At 37.9% G+C, this 19077-nt stretch overlaps 1 protein-coding gene across 5 annotated transcripts in view; it reads right to left on the minus strand.

Moving 5' to 3' along the window:
- Nucleotides 1–19077, minus strand: part of ZNF821 (zinc finger protein 821) — a 748458-nt gene that overhangs the window by 534212 nt on the left and 195169 nt on the right. The window lies entirely within an intron of this gene.

Here is a 19077-nt window from a genome sequence, read left to right on the forward strand (position 1 = left end):
ACCAGACAGGCCTACACTAAGCCAAAAGAATAAAAATAATAATAAGTGGCGGGCAATAGGGGAGCACGTAGGATCATGCAAATATAGATACCAGTAATCAGACACACCAGGACGCTAGCGTTGTTAGCAGCATCTAATGCTGCTTAAAAAGATGTTTCAATAATGTTGGAGTCTAATACAGCTTGAAAGACGGCTCCCAAAGGTTCACTATTATATTAGTATTGTCACCACTATAGTACAACACTTCATTACAAACTCTAAAATTGATAGAGACAAACGGACTTGCACTACGCCAGAAATAAGTGGCAGGCAATGGGAAAAGTAATCGGATCATATACTATAGTTACCAACAATTTATTAAACACACCGGGACACTAGCGTTGTTTGCAGCGTCTACTGCATTGTATTATCAGTTTAATCCACTAAAATACATCTCAACATTACAAATCTAATAGCTTAATATTCCCAGATGTGCACTAAGCCAAAAGGATCAAGTAATAGTTTTACCGACACTTAAACACACCAAGACACTAGCATTAATTGCAGCATCTAATAATGCTTAACAGACGCCTCAAAGTAGATATTAACAAATTTAATTTCTCTACTTCACTTAACATGCAGCATAACTTTTGGTCATTACATTTAATTATAAACTTCACGAATTTGAATCCAAAGCTATCAAATAGTAAATTACATTTCTTCTCAAGTTCTTCAGTCATAACCATTCCCATTGGTGCCTTAAAGAAAGGTAGCCCTAATGGCACAATTTTCAATTCAATACACCTGTTTAAATACGAATTGTCTAACTGCAAGCCTTTAATAATTTCTAATTTTTTTTACCCAAATCATAAATTAAATCTCTTAAAATTCCATTAACATGCACATCAACATTTTCAGATGTACCTCCTGCTTGCATATTAGTGTCACTGAATTTAAACATATATTTAATGTTCAAAAATTTCTCAAACCCTAAACGACAATTAATGTTATTTGATATATCCAGTCCAGCAGCAGACCTATTAGAATTATCTTGTACAGTACCTTTAATATTGTGGCTTGCTGCAACAGAATATGTCCTTTTCGGCACCGTACGCTTAGGTTTAGCATCACAAAGTTGATAATCTTCCTCCGAATTGTTGTATTGGGAAATATTTAGTGCCAGTTCATTTCCCCCATTGTTTAAAGTCTCCAAATTGACAACAATCCTATTAGAGGCCAGTGTATCATTTAACAAAGCTTGTTCCTTGCCATCTCCCTGGCCATTCGGAATATCTTTCTGTAGTCTGCTGTCAACTGACGTATGTAATGATGTCATTGGGCACCGCATCCCTACCACATTCCTTTCCGATTGGCTAACCAACTCTAAGCTCGCCTTTCAAAATTGCAACCTCCAACTGCAATCTGTGCATATTGTCACGTCTTACTGGCAAAAAAATAGATGACAACTCATCTCGAGAATCCACTGTACTTCACAACTGAGAAAAAAATAATTCCAAACGTTCCTCCAACTGTATAATACACAAAAAGAACTGAGCGATGTTGAACAATGTACAATGTCTCCTTTAAAATAAGTGTATTCGGTAAATCTAGTGTTATCAAGAACCTTGAATGAGGAAGGTGTGTCAATAAGTTGTGAAGTGACAGCATTCTGAACTCGGACACTATCACCAACAAGTTTAGGAAAGGAGGACTCAGAACTGGCCTCAAACATTTTCTAAAAAACTTCCCCAACCTTGGAAACAGGAATATTTTATATAACTTGCTGGGACAGCATGTGATGAAAAACAGGTAGAAATAAAACAGTCTGGTCTGATGGATGAAAAATTGCCTGCCCCCCCAGAAAAGAGGAATTTCCTCCTACAATCATCTGCTTCAGAACCTACTGGTGTGAAACTGTCGGTCACCAAAGAGAAAAGTAGAGATTCAGACTTTCTAGAAGGGAAAGAGGACTGCCAAGGTGAGAATGGGGGACAAGGTCCCTTGAGCAGTCATTCTGACTTGCTGAACTTTACTTGTTTTTTGGAGGTTCCTATATTCCTTTTGGAACACATTTGCCATTCCTTGCTAAACGTCTGTTTACCTACATTCTGCTGAGACTGCTTATTTTGTTTTTTGACAAAACTGAATGAGGGGTTAAAGAATCCTTCAGAAAAATTTGGAACAGGATGGCTGAAAAATCTTTGAGATTCCCTGTATAAACTTGCCCCTTTCATGACATGTTTTGATCACCTCTGCAGCAGAGGAACCTAAATCTCTATCCAAAGCAGAATTTAAAATCTAATTATTTTACATCATCTTGTCAAACCTCCTTAAAACATTGCCAGTGGCCATAGTCCTTGAACACATATCAAATAAATCATTCACACACTGTTAACAATGAGTATGTATACTGGAAGAACCTAAATTACTTAAAGCAGACTTTTCCTAATAAAAATAAACTGCAGACAAAACATTCCTCATACTTGCACAATTAGTCAGAATAAACTTTAACATACAAGTCTGACAATTCAAGATTCTAAAAGTCAAAGTTGCACAAGCATAACTTTTTCCCATAGTTAACAACCTTCCCAACCTTATCAGAAAGAGTAAGATTGGAATTAACTAAACGTTTAGCATCAGTAGGATTAACTAAAGCTATAGCTGCTGGATCAGATTTTGGAAGAGTGCACAAATACTTAAAAGATCCAGGAAATTTCCTTTTTGACAAGTTTTATCTAAACAGAAGAACCGGGCGGGGGTATCCTCTTCCCCCTTTGTTATTTGCTTTATATTTAGAGTCACTGGCAAAGAAAACAAGTGACTCAGAAATTCAAGGATATAACTGGTATAGTAATCAGGAAAAGTTGGTTTTATTTGCAGCTGATATTACTTTGTACCTGATAAAACCAGAAAAGGACATCTCAGTGTTGTGGACCATCTTGAGACAGCGTCAGGCCTTTTGGGGGATATAAAATTAATGAAGAAAAATCAAAGGCTACAGCTGTAAACTATGTACCCGCACATGAATTGGTCCAATGATACCCGTACTTATGGGAACACAATAAACTGAAGCATTTAGGAGTATAGATTAAAAAGGATTTTGTTACAGCAGCTAAGAATATGTGAGAACAGACTAAACAAAAGATAATACAAAAAATTAAAAACTGGAAGCTCTTGTTTATGGATACGCATAACAAGACACAAGCAGTGAAAGTTTTTGTCTCTCTAGTTTTATATACGGGTCAAGCATATTTTTATCAATTAGAGGAAATGTTGTGGACAATAATTAAGCATTGAAAGAATTTATCTGGAAGAGGGCAAGGGTCAAGTAGAGCAAGTTGATCCTTCCAACAGAACAAGGTGGTTTAGGATTACCTGATTTGAAGGGATATTTTGGAGCAATACAGTTAAGGCTCACATACAAAACACAGGCAGAAAGCTAAAATTCAAAGTGGAAAGAAATGATGATCTAACAGGGGGATTAAAAAAAATAATAAGTAGAATAAGTAAGTATAAGTAGAAGTAGAAGTGTGTGTGTTGGGGGGTATTCTGATGCAGATCTTTAAGGAGAAAAAGTAGTAGAAAGTTTTCTAAGAAGTAAGACAAGAGAATGGAGAAATGAGATTTTGCCAATAGGAATGACTACCATTAAGGGTACACAGAATAGGAAAGAAAGGGCTGGAATTTGAGAAAACTGGCAAAGGAACCAAGATATTGGGAACAAATAACTAGAGAGGGAAAGGTAAAAGAACGGGAAGAGGCCAAGAAGACATTTGGACAGCAGGCTAGAGAATGCCTTCCCCATCAGGGATTGATATCAGAGTATAGGCAAAGAAAGGGTTACGGGAATCCTAAGTGAAAACATGCTTTGGTAGAGCTTCTAGCTGAATCTAGAACAGAAGCTGATGTTTAAAAATAGATAATTAGTAGAGCAATAACCCACGTCTGGGTATGAGTAATGCTGGATTTACCCACGGTTGGTGTGGTTTAGTCACGAGGGCGAAGCCCGAGTGGCCAAACAAAGACAATGTGGGTAAATCCAGCATTACCCACACCCAGAAGTGGGTTATTGCTATTATACAATGACATTATTTAAGAAAAAAAAAATTACTTTTCTTAAATAATGGCATTGTATAATGCCTCCTTGCTGCCCTTCCGCAGCCGTCTGGTATTCTGCGGCAGTTCTGATGTACTGCGCATGCGTATGCTTACGCAGTACATCAGAGCTGTGGGTGGAAGCAATGGAGAAAGCAAGATCTCAGTTGCTTTTTGCAAACTATCTCGCTATGTTAAAGGAGTTTAACATAGCGAGACAGCTTTAAAATAAGCAACGGAGAAACAAGTCCAACAAGGTCAACTATTATGTCAGGATAGCCTCATAGGTTAAGGACAATCAGGCCTTCTTTAGCTACATCAAGAACCTTAGAAGTAACATACAACAGTATGCAGAACCGATGGTGAAATGATACCATCTATGTTGATCAGAGTGACATAGGAACTTTACTGGTTGATAAATTCAGCTCAAACTTAATTTCCCGCTGTCCCCCACCTCCATCAGGTGAAATCCCTTCAGACATACTTTCCCCAGCTATCAGCAGAGACCAGGTGCTGGCAGTACTCACTAAAGCCAAGAACAGAATCTCAAAGGCAGCAGTCACCAAAGCCAAGAACACCACCTCCATGGGTCCCAACAACATCCCCTTTTGGCTTCTGAACAGTCTAAAACATGCCCTATCAGGACCACTTGAGATGTTGCAACTACAGCCTTAAAACAGGCTACATGCCAAGTGAAAGGAGGACTGCAACATTCACCACCACAAGGATGGTCCATCAACTAACCCAAGGAACTACAAACCCATCAGTCTAACAAGCTCAATATGCAAAGCTATTAAATGAATTATGAAAATGATATGCAAGGACACTGGCAACCTACAGACACTGGACTCATCCCAGTTTAGCTTTGTTAAGGGAAGGTCATGCCTACTTAACCCAGTAGACTTTGTTGAGAAGGTCACAAATAATGGACAAGGGTGAAACGGTGCATATTACGTATCTTGACTTGGCTAAGGCATATGATACATTATCCCACTCAGGCATTGTTGACAAGCTCTCTGAGTTAAGTGTAAACCCTTATATAACTCAGCAGACTGCTGGCTGACTCACAGACAGGACCTAAGAAGTCCGGCTCAGTGACACCATCTCCACCAAGAGACTAGTCACCACTGAAGGACCCCCAAGGCTCAGATTTTTCCCAAGACACAAACATCTTGCAAGTGGGTTTAACTTAGACAAATAACTGGCACCAAAGTCACAGTCTAAAATTCAAGGCCACAAAATGCATTATCATGCCCTTTGAGAACTGTCAACCCAAATTAATTACTCCATCAAATAAGAGTCTACCAGTAGTAAGGGATCTGGGAATATATGGAGACAGCAATCTGGCCTTTGACCAACACATAACTAAGATAATATTAAAATCACTCCAAACCTATCATGATATACAATTCCCCCTTTGGCATATATCTAACAAGACACTTGCAACAGTTGGAATGTCCACAAATGTTTCTCACCAGGAAAATTTACCACAAATGTTTCTCACCAGGAAAATTTAGGGCATGAATACCCTTGTCCTATACCGACTGCCTAAATGCTCTTTCTCTGTATTAGATCTCCTATAGGCTGCTGACAGAGAATCTTTGCCTGGCTTACAGGGCTTCCTCAGACCTAGTGCTGATGGATCTGTTGCACATCTGCAAAACAAACAGCATCAAAAACACTAGATACAGGGACCTGAACTTTGCTTGTGACAAACAAAGTGCTGGAGAGACAGATGTGTCTCAAAGGATCCCCACACTATGGAATAGGAGCCCCAGCCTTGTAAACCAGAGCATATTCCTGACCCTATTCAAATTAAACCTTGACAACTGGAATGGAAATTGTAAATTCTTCCTCGGTCTGGCCCCCATGTCCCTTATGGACAGTCACCATCAATAAGTAAAGTAATATCCTAACTAACATGCCCCCCCACCCCTTATAAATCATTAGCTACCTGACTACCAACAATGCTCCCATCATAATTGGGACCCAAATGGTTTGGGGTGCATGGCTAGGCTTGTAAGGGCCCTAGTGGTTGTTAGCCTAGTCATTACCTAGAGACCCAAGAATTCTTCACCTCAGACAAGGGAACAATAAAAATTAAATTTTTTTAATGTTCGGAAATGAGAGAAGTAATGTAATCAGTATGCTACCTCAGTAAACAAACTAAAACAACATGTGAGCCTGGCAGTTTAAAATTTTAAGCATTAAAGTGGCAAAAGAATAAATTTTCTTCCCAAATTTGTCAAAGCTTTCCCATCCTTGTCAGAGGAACTGGGATTAGCATTAGCAATTTTAGATAAAGACATCACTGCAGGGTCTGCTTTAGGGTTATAAAACAGATGCAAATCTGCAGTACCTTGTAAACCCTGCCAAGAGTTCCAAAGGACAAGAGGTTGATTGTCAGTCATGTTTCAAGCTAAAGAAAAACGTCCCCTAAAGCGGATAAAATATGAGTGCCAACTGTTGGTTGTGGAATAGCGAACTGTAACAAATCACAATATTTATATCGCCACAGAGAAACATTGTATTGTAATTGTCTTGCCTTCATGCAACTACATTATGATAAAACTGGGTTTTTGTAACCACTTACCCCAAAAACTATATTTATCTTAATGACAGATTTCTTTTTATACATCTTGAAATAGTTTTGCTATACTCCTGATTATTGACACTGCATAACATTGTATTGCTATTTAATGCCTTGTAATAATCCTGTAACATTGCTGTTTAATGCTAATTTATAATGAAAATTGTTTAATATGTTGGAGCTTTTTTCCCCCGGCCTCTACTGAAAAAGGGCTCTTCAGCTCAATCTGACAATCCTGGTCAACAAATGTAAAATAAATAAAATAAAATAATATTTCTGCTGGCAAATGGGAATTTCGTTGTGTTTCCATGGAAAATATCATTTGTTTTAAAGTTTCAGAAAAAGATAAGGCTTCTGGAGGGAAATCTGAAACTACATTTCCTTCAGAATCAGAAAATTTCAGCTTATGAAGAAAACATGAAGCGCAACATTCTCCCACTAATCCCTGCTCTTCTGAATGAAAATTGCAGTAAGAAAGCAAGGGAACTCTTTCTTTCTTTGTCAGAAGACCTGTTTAACAAAATAAAAGCAGAAATCAACTCCCTGATAAAACGCCTTCCCTCACACACTGAAAGTGACACAGCAGAAACAATGTTTTTAGTTTTTTGTTTTCCTTTCTTGGGGGCTCCCTAGAAAAAGACTGAATTAAGATAGGCTGGCTATCGCAGGAATCAGGCTCCCCTTTTAGTTTATACTGTAGACCTCCAACCACCCCTTACCCCAAGACTGACAACTATTGCTCTCCTTTGCCCACAAATGATATTCCTACAGCCACAGAGCCTGGGTCTAGCTCCTGGTCATTAGTAGCTGTTGGTACTATACCACAGGGATAAGGAGCAAAGGATCCACTTGCATCTGAGGCACAGAAGGAGCTGGTCTTACACCCAATGGCTCTTTCTTTCTTTTTCTTGTTTATGGGGGAGATTTTCTTGTTTATGGGGGAGAAGGAAGAATCAACAAAAGCGGTAACTGCTTCACAGGTTCAGGTGGTGATTTAAAGAATTATACTGAACAGAGAGAATTTCAGTGGATTTTGAGGTTTGGTGTTGGAAGGAAACCTGGCCTCAATGACAGGGTTTCTTTAAAACCCATTCTAAAATCAAGGGATTTAGTTAAGTGATAATTGCTCATTTTAATAATTGATGACTGCTGGTTTACTATATAAATGTGTTTTGCCGTGATGTTATTTCTCTGAAGAAGCACTTCGGTGCGAAAGCGCTCGCTATTTGTTGTCAAGGTTTGTTTTTATTAAAAGAATTGTGCTACAGCTTTGTCTTCTGGGATTCCTTCTACTTTTTTACTTGAAGAGTTTTACTGTTTTTTTTTCACACAAACAAACAAGTAAAACTTCCCAACATGTAATGACAGTAAAATAAATAAAATCTAAAGGTGTAATTTTCTACAAAAAAAAAACTTTTTCCTCAGAAAAACAAAGTAGTGAAAGGTTTTTCCTAGTTGGGAAAGTACAGTAGTGTAAGACGCATGGTTCTGCTTACGATTCTTGAAATATGAAATGGTTGTAACTTACAAGATCAAGCCCAAATGCTCAAATCTTGTAAGCTTGAACGGGCAAAACAAAATGGAACACCATTTTCTGCCAGAACCTAAACTGTGAAGGATCATATCACGGTGCGGACTGGGATATTGATCCTTTCCCCACAGTGGTATGATTTCAGAGTTGGAGTATATAAGTAGCAGGGGATGTAGGAAGCACAGATGTTTTGTGTGTGTACATGTGTTTTGACCTTACAAGATTCAAAAATTTTGGCTCAATCTTAAAGTTTTGAGCATGTTGTACTTTGAGTTTTTAATACAGAACCAGATGCACTTGCCATGGCAGTAGCTGCTCAAAGCAATCACTGCTGCAAATGCTTTTAGATATACGAGTTATATTCTGCTAAAGATGTAAGGGCTGTCCAGTCTTCTGAAGTGTCTGCTTACCTTCCATAAAAAAATAAAAGTCAGGAATGCGTAATTATATACAGAAAAAAGGGGGATGAAAGGAGGCTTCAATCAGTGCAGCAGTGATTACTTCAAACATCTGTTATGGTAAGCGCAACTTATACAACTGTACTACATCCATCAGTTTCACTACTGCAGTAGTCTTTGGGCTATATGAACAGATTGTCTTAGTTAATACAACCTGGGAGCAGGAAAGATGGGGATGATCCTTGCCTGTTCTGGACCTGGAGAATGAATCTGGTTTGTAATGCTTTGAAAAAGTATGCACAGAGGAACAAGTAGCTGTCTCTGGAATGGTTTTAGCGTCTACCCCTTTCAAGTATGCCGCTGAAGACAAGAGTTTGGCAGAATGTGCCTTGATCCTACCTGGAAGTGACTTATCATGATGGGAATAACAAAAAAGCAATAGCATGGAATAAATCTGGAAACGGTTTCTTTTGACGTGCTCAATCATTTCTTTGTCTCAAAATAGGAGTTAAACAACTGTTCAGCTTTCCTAAAGGACTTACTTCTGTCAAAGTAATACCAGAGGTGCATATGCATGTTTGGAGAATTAAAAATCCTTTCTCACCGATACCTTTAGGTTCAAAATAGAAAACCAAGAGACTGATGGCTTGATTCAATGTAAACTTGGAAAACATTTGACATAAATGAGAAATTTCTTCTTAAAGAAACCCTATCGATATGGAAAAACAAAAAGGGTTCATCTACCATGACAGCTTGCAACACAGACACTAGTCTTGCAGATGTCAGTGCAATAAGCAAAACTGTCTTCCAACTTATGCATCATAAACCAGCCTGATGAGCTGGTTCAAAAGGCAACTTTTTCAGCACAAAATTAAGATTCTAAGAAGGAGCCAACGGTTTCCTAGGTGGTATTACATGTAATAGCTCTTTCAAGAACACTGACCAAAGACAGAAATGAAAGGGGGAGGATCCATGGGAAGACATACTGAAATAGCAAACAAATGAACTTTGCTAGAGGAATAAGGCAGGCCAGAGGAGATTAACTCTCTTAAATATTTAAGAACCAGTGGTACTGAATCTCTGAATGGGTCATGGTTATTAGTATGGTACAGACTACTAAATCTTTTCCATTTAGTAATATGACATTTCCTTGTAGCAGGCTTTTCGTGCTTCCTATAGTATGTACTGCACAGCCACAGAAACAAGGTGCCTAAAGGGTACCAAAACTGAATCATCCAGGCAGTCAGTTGAAATGGTTTCAGACTGAGGTGTATCAAACTCCACTTGTCTTGTGTGAGTAGATCCAGTCTGTAAGAAAACTTGTTGTAATTGTCCTTGGTCAGCTCCATAACAAGGGAGAACCACTATTGCCTGGGTCACAAAATAAATCTAAAAGAATAATTTACCTAAAAAAACACTGATTTTCCTCAGAAAAACAAAGTGGTGGGAGTTTTTTTTCCAAAAAGAGAAAGTACGATAAGTACATCTTACTCTGTGTTTAAAAGGTTGGCACCTGATCCTCTGTACATACCTTTACAAAGCATTATGAACTAATACAATGATATTTGGAAAGTCTCGAGTCTTCAGCATGACCTATGAATCACTGGAAACAGTGGAAAAGCATAAAGAAACATTACTGAATGAAGGAATGAAAATGCACCTGTTTTTCAGGACAGCTTGCAAGGAGTCCTGGTGCAGAATTTGTTCAGTTGTCCATTTTGAAAGGAGGCATACAGATCTATTTGAGGTGTTCCCCACAATAGGATAAAATCCTAGAAGACTTCCTCATTCAATTTCCATTTATGAGTGTCAGTCCTGGACCTGCTAATCTTGTCTGCCACTACATTCTGCTTTGAAGGAATGTATGGAGCTTGGAGGGTTAAACAATGCTTCAGGATAACCTCTCAAGCTACCAGAGCCAGCCTGCACAGAGGGTAAGGCCTGGTGCCACCCTGTTTATGTACCATATCACTGTACTGTTGTCTGTAACCACTGGCAGTGGCCCAATGGACCACATATGGAAAGATTCTATAGCATGGATCACAGCTAACATCTCTTTCACATTTATGTTCTTTGGTCTGTTTTGTTCCAAAGACCCTGCACTTCTACCCCCATTTAAACAGCACCCCAAGCAATTCCAGTGCTTCTGTTTTAACAGATTGAGCAAGGAATAGACAAACAATGGGGACCTGGATTCAGGAAAATATGTTCTCTCCACCAAACCAGTTATCTCATCAGAAAACGAAAGACATGAATTTGAATTCCGCAAAGTGAGAATTTTGCATCCACAGTTTTTAAGAGATTCACTGGATTTTTCATGTATAACCTGAAAGAGGAATCATGAGAATCATGGATGTTAGAACCCTAGAAGAGCTACTATTTGGCTGAAGTCTGAGAATGACTGGAGAAACTCAGGAATACTTCCAAACACAAGTCCACTTCTTCATGAGTTACGAATCCCTTTTGCAGGGAAAACTCTAAAATGCATCCTAGAAAAAACCTACCCCATGTGAAACATGGAGGATTTTCATTATTGCTCTGAAAATCTATGCTGAGAAGGAGATTTGTGAATCATAAGAGGGAGTTCTGACACCTGGAAAAAGACTCTGCAAAGATAAGGAAGTCTAAAAAAGGAAAACAATCTGAATGTCCTGCAGTCTATAATGAATTATCACTGGAGTTAGACACTTCATAAACATCCTTAGAGCTGTAGATAACCCAAATGGTAATGCAGAGAACTGATAATGTAATCCAGACAGAAAATCTGAGGAAAGCACTGAACTCTGTGGCACTGGGAATATCAGCATTGTTCAGGTTTAGGATTACCAAAAACTCCAAAGAAAAATGAGGCAACAGGTCTTGTAAGGTCATCATCATGACCTTTGGCACTTTTACAACTAAGTCGAGAAGGTCGAGAACTCATCTCCAAGTTACATCCTTTTTGACACCAAAACCATTCTTGAATAGAATTAGAATCCCTTCCCAGTCTGATTTAGAGGCACAGTTTCTAGGACCACCAAGGGAAAAGCATATGATTCAGAACGAGAGGAAGCAGTTCATCTGGTCTGGTGGATGAGGAGGAAAACCCCAAAAAGAAGATAGGTCTTTCCTGCATGATTAGTAACACTCCTGAACTACTCAGAACTCATGAACTGCTGAGAACTCATTTTTCCAAGACAATATGATGCCAAAGGGGAAGACAGAGAACTATTCTCTGGGAGAGTATTTAAGGAAGTCACAGGAAGGGAGGGAGGTGCGGAAAAATGCTGAGACAGTCATGCTGAAGTGGAGGATTGACCATTATTTTCTGAAAGGATCTCTACTTTTTTAATTGGTCCCTCCTGCCACTTTTTCTTAGAGCCCTGCTTGCCAAAAACACATTCGGTCTGCAAGTTTTTTTTTTTTATTTTAAAGGAAATTGACTGAAAAAAAATCTTAGTAACCCATTGAATCACTATGTCTATTTTAAAAAAAAAAATGGTTTGATAAACAAGAAACATCTTCATAATTAAATTATCACTTATGACATAGCAATCACACATTTATATCAATGAAAACAAATCATACTGACATAATTTATTTATTTAACATTTGTTAACCGGGAAAGTCCGACTTGAAATGAGCCAAATTTCAGCAGAGGCCCGGGGAGAAATGCTCCAGATGCATGTCTTTATAATTTTAGTTGCAAACGCTATACATCACTAATAATCTATCCAGTCACTGTCAAACATTACATAGCTCATTCAAATCATGCCTTTTTTTAAACTTCATTCCTTGTCTGCATGTATTGTTCCCACAATTTCCTTTTTTATGTAAATTGCTCCTATCCTCTTCTAAAGATCCGTTTTTTTCCCTATTATACTAACTACTTCAAGGACAGTTGGTTTAGACTTTGATTTCCATTTCCTAGTAATTGATTTTTGTCAGCCACCAAAACTGGACTCGGCAAGGCCTTCCTATGTCTAGGCAATTCCAATGCTGTATCACAGCTCAAAAATATCAGTTCCTTATTCATATTTGTAGCCTGCAATCCAAATAAATTATTGGCCTCTTCCCATTTTATTACCTTTCCCTCTCTAATTATTTGCTCCCAACACCTTGGTTATTTTGCTAGTTTTCTCCAATATATTCCAGACAGTTCTTGCCTATTGTCTGTATCCCAAATTGCAGTCATCCCTATCGGCAGAATCTCCTTTCGCCATTCCCGTGTTGGCTTAGTTCTTAGAATACTTTTTGCTACTTTGTGAATATATTTTTAAAATTTCTCCAAATCTTTTGGGTTTTTAATACTATGATGGGAATGGACCCCATTCCCAAGTCAAAGTAAGATTAAAGTTCATGAAATTAGTATTGTTTCAATCTTTGATGTGAGCCAAAAGTGCTCTTCGTAGCACTCGCAATGTGCACAGTAATGACTCCTTCTGCAATTCGTATGGGGTTACGTGGATTGGTAACATATCTAAATACGATTGTAGATTCATTTTTATAAGACCCGTTGCTCCAACTATTGTTGGAGCTGGCTGGGTATCTTTCTTCCACATTGATCTCATTTCTGCCTGCAGATCCTGATATTTTAGGCCTTTGTCCGTCTCTCTATATGTGCAAGACACTGTAGTCACTGGGTGTAGAGATTTCAATTTTCAGTGCTACTTCTTGGACCACTATATCCGGTTTTCTAGCATCTGTCTTTTGAACTGTTGGTAATGGGTGATCCCATGTGATATAAACTTAATCATTTTCTGTGATGCTTTGTGGCTCATGTTTGCAGTGTATTTCAGCCACTTCAGTACCATAATGTTTGCACAGTCCCCAGTGGAACAGTCTTGGTTTTCAGTATACAGTCCTTCTGCCATTAGTATGTCACAACCAACAACAAGGTGTGCGACTGTTATCAATTTGGTTTTACAAAACCTACATTTGTCTGCTTCTCCCACATGTTCAATAGACTTTGTAAACCAACGTGTACGTAGCCCACTATCTTGGGCTGCCAATATTAACCTTTCATCTCTTGGTTTGAATTTGCCTCTCCTTAACCATTCCTGCATTCGTTCTTAATCAACATGAGGTTCTTCCACAAGTTTTTCATACTTGCAACTATATTTATGCTTTTTTCACCTTTCTTGCCTTCTCATCTGATCCTTCACCTTATATTCTTTCTTTTGTTTTTGGCACATTCAGTTGCTGCCTGACTTTTATCTACTTCTGGTTTGATTTCCATTCCTGCTTGATGCTGATCTGCTTCTGTTAAATTAAGCAGAGAAGTCATCATTGATTTATTCTCCTCATGTTTCAAAACTTTCACTGCATTTGGGTCTTGCGAGGTCAGCAGATGTGTGGAGTCTCACAACTGCAGTCTCACAACTGCAGATCTATACATGTAATCAATTTCAAGTAGGCCCATCTCTCCTTCGGAATGGGGAATATACAATATTGGTATACATTGATATTTATAAATTATTTGGGGAGCATGAAACATCCTTCTTGTTTTTCTGTCTAATCTATCCAACACATTTTGGGGCCAGTCAATCACTCCAAAACTGTAAGTTAGGACAGGAAGAGCAAATTGGTTTATAGCTTGAATTTTGTTCCTAGATGTCAGTCCTATTTTCAGAATTAATTTAAGTCTTCTAAAGTATTCCTTACTAAGTTCTATTAGCATTTGTTCATGTTTTATTGTTGATCCTTCATCAATTTTCAAATATTTATACACTCCCTCTTGCTCAAGTTCTTTTATATCACATTCTTGTCCCAAACTGAAATTTTCCTGGTGCTGCAGTTTTCCTGCTTTAAATGTTGCTTTTGCACACTTATCAAGACCAAATGACATTCTTAAATCATCTGAAAAAGTTTTGACAACCTGCAGCTGTGCTTTCAGTTCCTCATCTGATGAGCTATACAGTTTTAAATCAACAAAGAGAAGATGAGAAGTCTTCACACTTGGTTGTTTTCTAGGAGCCAAATTATAGCCATGGCCTAAGCTGATAAGTAAACAGCTTAATGGGTTAATGGCAAGGCAGAATAGCAACGGTTACAGAGTCACCGTGGAATATCCCCCCCCCCTTTGAATTTTTATCCCTGGGATAATAATGTGCCCTTTATCATGGCTTAATTGCAAAATGGTCTGCCACTGTTTCATGGTCACTGTAATGTAATCGATCAGTGTAGGATGTATCTTATACATTTTTAAGCACTCTTTTATCCATGAATGTGGGGTACTATCAAATGCCTTTTTTATAGTCAATCCATGCCATACTTAAATTCTTCCCCTTTTTACAGTTCTCCAGTATGACTCTAACAATAAATGATCATTTGTTCCATACGAGTTTCTTTTATTGCCCTTTTGTTCTACTGCCATAAATGAGTTTTCGTCTAAATGACTATAAACTCTGTCAGCTTCAGTTCCCGTGTATAGTTTATACATTGTCGGAAGGCAAATTATTGGTCTATAATTTTTAGGGTAGCATGCAGGTTCACTCTTAAGTAGCTGCATTGTTTTGCCTGTTAGCCAGGTTGGTGTCTGTTTGGGGTGCACATATAAACAGTTCTTACTCATGGCTAAATCTTTGTGCAAAGATGTCAATATTTTTAATCAAAAGTTAGGTACTGCATCTTGGCCTGGGGTTTACCAGTTAGAGGCTTTTCTTAACTTTGTTTCAGTTTCTTTGGCAGTTACTTTATCTCATTTCATATCCTGCACCTTTAGCTTCTTATTCTTTATTTTACTTCTTCTATCCATTTAGCATCTTTGTTATGTTCCACAGGATCTTCACAAATACTACTCCAAAATGTATCTATTTCCTCTTTTTTGGCGGTCTTTCAATTCCTTTTACCTTGTTTCCCAATTCTCTATAAAACTTTTTTGGGTCATCAATAATTGTTTATTTTGTACTTTTCCTTTATATTTACCTGTGTATCTTCTAAGTTTTTCCACCTCTGCTGAAATTTTTAGTTTGTTGTTTGCGATAGTGCATGACCGATCCTGGTCTGTTCTAATACTGCACATTGCTTTTATCACATCTATCTTTCTTAGTATTTTTGTTGATCTATTCCCTCTTCTATAGGTCTTCTAACAGTGACACTAGTTGTCTTAATTGCTTTATAGTTTTCTCTAGTCGATACTTCATGATGGTATTCGATTTCTCCCCTTCCTTTCTCCTTGCTACCCTGTGTTCTTGTGGTAGAACATGATCAGTTATTAATTTAGCAGCACAGTAAGATATCCTGTTTACTTCTGTTATATCACATGGATCTCTATGGACAGTCCTAATTACTGCATTCATTTGATTTAGCAGACTTCTGACTTTTTGGGTTTTATTGACCTTCTGCAGTCTATTTCTCTCATTGATCTTAATATATCTATCCATGTCTATTAAATCAAGCAACTCATTTCTTAGCTCATTTTCTTCCAAACTGAGGGCACATCCCTTGTTTTCCATTTCCTGTGGCCATTCTATAGAAAATTCTATAGCACTTTCCTGTGGCACCTTCTCTTCAATTTCATCCTGTGCCATCCAATGCTCTGTCATCTGGATGACAGAGGAACTCACTGGCCTATCACTTCTCAACACTGACTGCATCAGTTTCCACAGTTTCCTGTTCCTTTCCTTGCTGTCTAGCTTCAAGTGAACGTTTATACTGGTTTCCTGAGGAAAGCTCCAAAATATCTTGATACGGCACCTGAACAATTGCTTCCTGTTCCACTGGTTTCCTCTTAATTTGGATATCCATTGCGCTATCCTGTTGTGGTGCTTTCTGCATTCGATTTTCTACACTGAATCCTTCACTTTTCAGGTACTTCTTAACCTCAGTTTCTATTTCTTTAACTTATCCATTACTAATCTCCTTTTCTAGTTTTCCCGTCTTCTTATTTTTTGTATTGTAATGTTTTCAATGTCTGGATTCCTTTGCCTGTATCCCTCTTCAAATATCTCTCATGCTGTTCTTTTTGTATTGGTTAGTTTTGTTTTCTCCTTTGCATAAAATATTACACCATATTAAATCTCTTTTTCTTTTCCATGTTCACATTTCTTCTATAGAGGTCTCCTGATCTTTCTGTTTCTCCTTACTTTGGGGACTCGCTCCATCATGTTGTGGTGTAACCTGTTAGAACTTCTACACCAAATCCTTCACTTGTAGACAGTCCATAACTTCAACTTCTATTTTTTTAACTTCTATTTTACTAACCTTCTATTCTACGTTCCATCTTTGTGATGCTATTTTTTTATTGTGAAATTTTTCATATTTGGATGCCTTTGCCTGTATTTCTCTTCGAATATCTTTGGGGCAGCCTTCTTTATACTGATTAATTTGCCATTAATATTGCACCATATCAAACCTCTCTTTCTTTCACATGTCCATATTTCTTTTTTATACTTTTCAAATATCTCTAGGTTTTGTTGTTTATATTTTCACACTTCCTCAGATGCTTCTTTATCCAAACAGATCAAAGTTTCTTGATCTCTATACTGTTTTTCTCAAATCTGTTGCATTAATTAATGCAAATTTTCATCTGAAGCTTCTGACAGTTTTTCTTGCGCAAGTTTTTTTCTTTCCTCTAATTACTCTCTTAACTGTTTTGTATATCTTGCGTCTGGAAATGTTGGGCTTTTTGCATAACAGTAACAATACACAATTTCTTCCTTATCCTCAATAGTCCACTCTATCGTCTTTATGGCTGTTCTTTGGCCTATCAGTTTTTGTGAACTGCTACTTCCTTCTACAACAGGAGGCCATCCTCCTCCTGGGCCTGGCCCCATTGTAGGAATGTTTCCATATTTTGAAATTCTACATCGTCATTTTTTCCAGTCCTGGCACCAGTGCACCTACCAGGATTGGACACTTTTATCCTGGGTCTTGTGCACCCAGCTATCTCTCTTAACTTTTGACCTACTTCTGTCAATGATATATGCTATATAAACACAGTCTATACATCAGTGTCGCCCTGGTGAGATTTTGTGAAAACAGGGTCCACCTCACGAAGGTACTCACCAAGACTTGAAGATGAATTCAATTTCAGCACTACTATTCTCCTTTGCTTGAAGACTTTTCATCTCTCCATTCGGACTCCTGAATTCTGTATGGTCATTGTTATTCTCCTGAATGATTTGCATCCAAAATCCCAGTTTCTCCTTGTTTCTTAAGCCCCCTCCCCCCATTTTGTCATCATCCCTTTCGATTTTGAATTATAGGTTTCTTCTTGTGCTATGTATAGGAGCCTTAACCGTGTAGCTCTAAAATACCCTTTCAAATTCCTCTTGTTCAACTGGGAGAATCAGTTTATCCCACTTGACTCGTGCCATCCTCCCCTCCCAGACAAAATCCTTCAGCTCTTTATTAATTGCTATCCACAACTTCTCCTCTGGTTGATAAAAATATGCCTGACCCGTGTATAAAACTAAATGGAATAAAAACATTTTAAATGTTTGTATCTTGCTATCCATATCCATAAAGCAGAGCTTCCGGTTTCTCAGTTTTTGTACATCTTTTGTATTGCCTCTTCCCACATATCCTTAGCTGCCACACCAGAATCCTTTTTAATCCATACTCCTCTAAGTACTTCATTTAATCATGTCCCCATAAATGTGTATTGCTGAACAATTTATGTGTGGGTACAAAGTCTACAGCTACTGTCTTTGTTTTTATAATCAATCATTTTGTATCCTCAAAAGACTTCAAACTGTCTCAGGTTGTTCCACAACATTGAAATGTCTTTTTCTGGTTTATCAGGTACAAAATAATATCACCTGCAAATAAAACCAGCTTTTCTTGAATACCATACCAATTACATCTTTGAATTTCTGAGTCTCTTATTTTGTTTGGCAATGGTTATAAATATAATGCAAATGACAAAGGGGAAAGGGGACACTCCTGCCTGGTTCCTCTGCTCAACAGGAGCCCCTCCCACACTATTTTTTGCCTCCACTGCCTCATATATCCTCCTAATTAACCATATCATTGTGTCACGGGAATGCAAATACTTCTATTGCCTTACTCTTACAATTCCAGCTTACTCTGTTGAATGCTTCCTCTGCATCAAGACCCAACAAAAAACAGTGGTATTTTCTTGCATTCTGCTTCTCTTTGCATCATCATTGTTCTATTAATGTTGTCAAATGCTTGCCTCCCCTCCACTGAACCACAATGATCCATATATATATATATATATATATATATATATATATATATATATATATATATATATCCATCGATTTTAGCAACACTTTTGCCATTCTTTTAGTTATTAAAGACAAATACTTTAATAATCACAGTTTAGAATCAAAATCGGCCTATACGAAGCCATCTTTAGACATAACATCTACCAGAGCGTTCTTCCAGGGTGTTGGTGTTCCTTCTCCTTTTTAAAATACTGTTGAACAAAACCATCCAGATCCTTATCACTTTCTTCCCTCCTACCTTCCAAACTTCCACAGAAATACCATCCGGGTACCCAATTATACGGAGTGAAATTAATATCAGTACAAATG

The sequence above is a fragment of the Protopterus annectens genome, chromosome 8.part0 (assembly GCF_019279795.1).
Source record: "Protopterus annectens isolate FY-2018-M chromosome 8.part0, PAN1.0, whole genome shotgun sequence".
In the NCBI taxonomy this organism is placed as follows: domain Eukaryota; kingdom Metazoa; phylum Chordata; order Ceratodontiformes; family Protopteridae; genus Protopterus; species Protopterus annectens.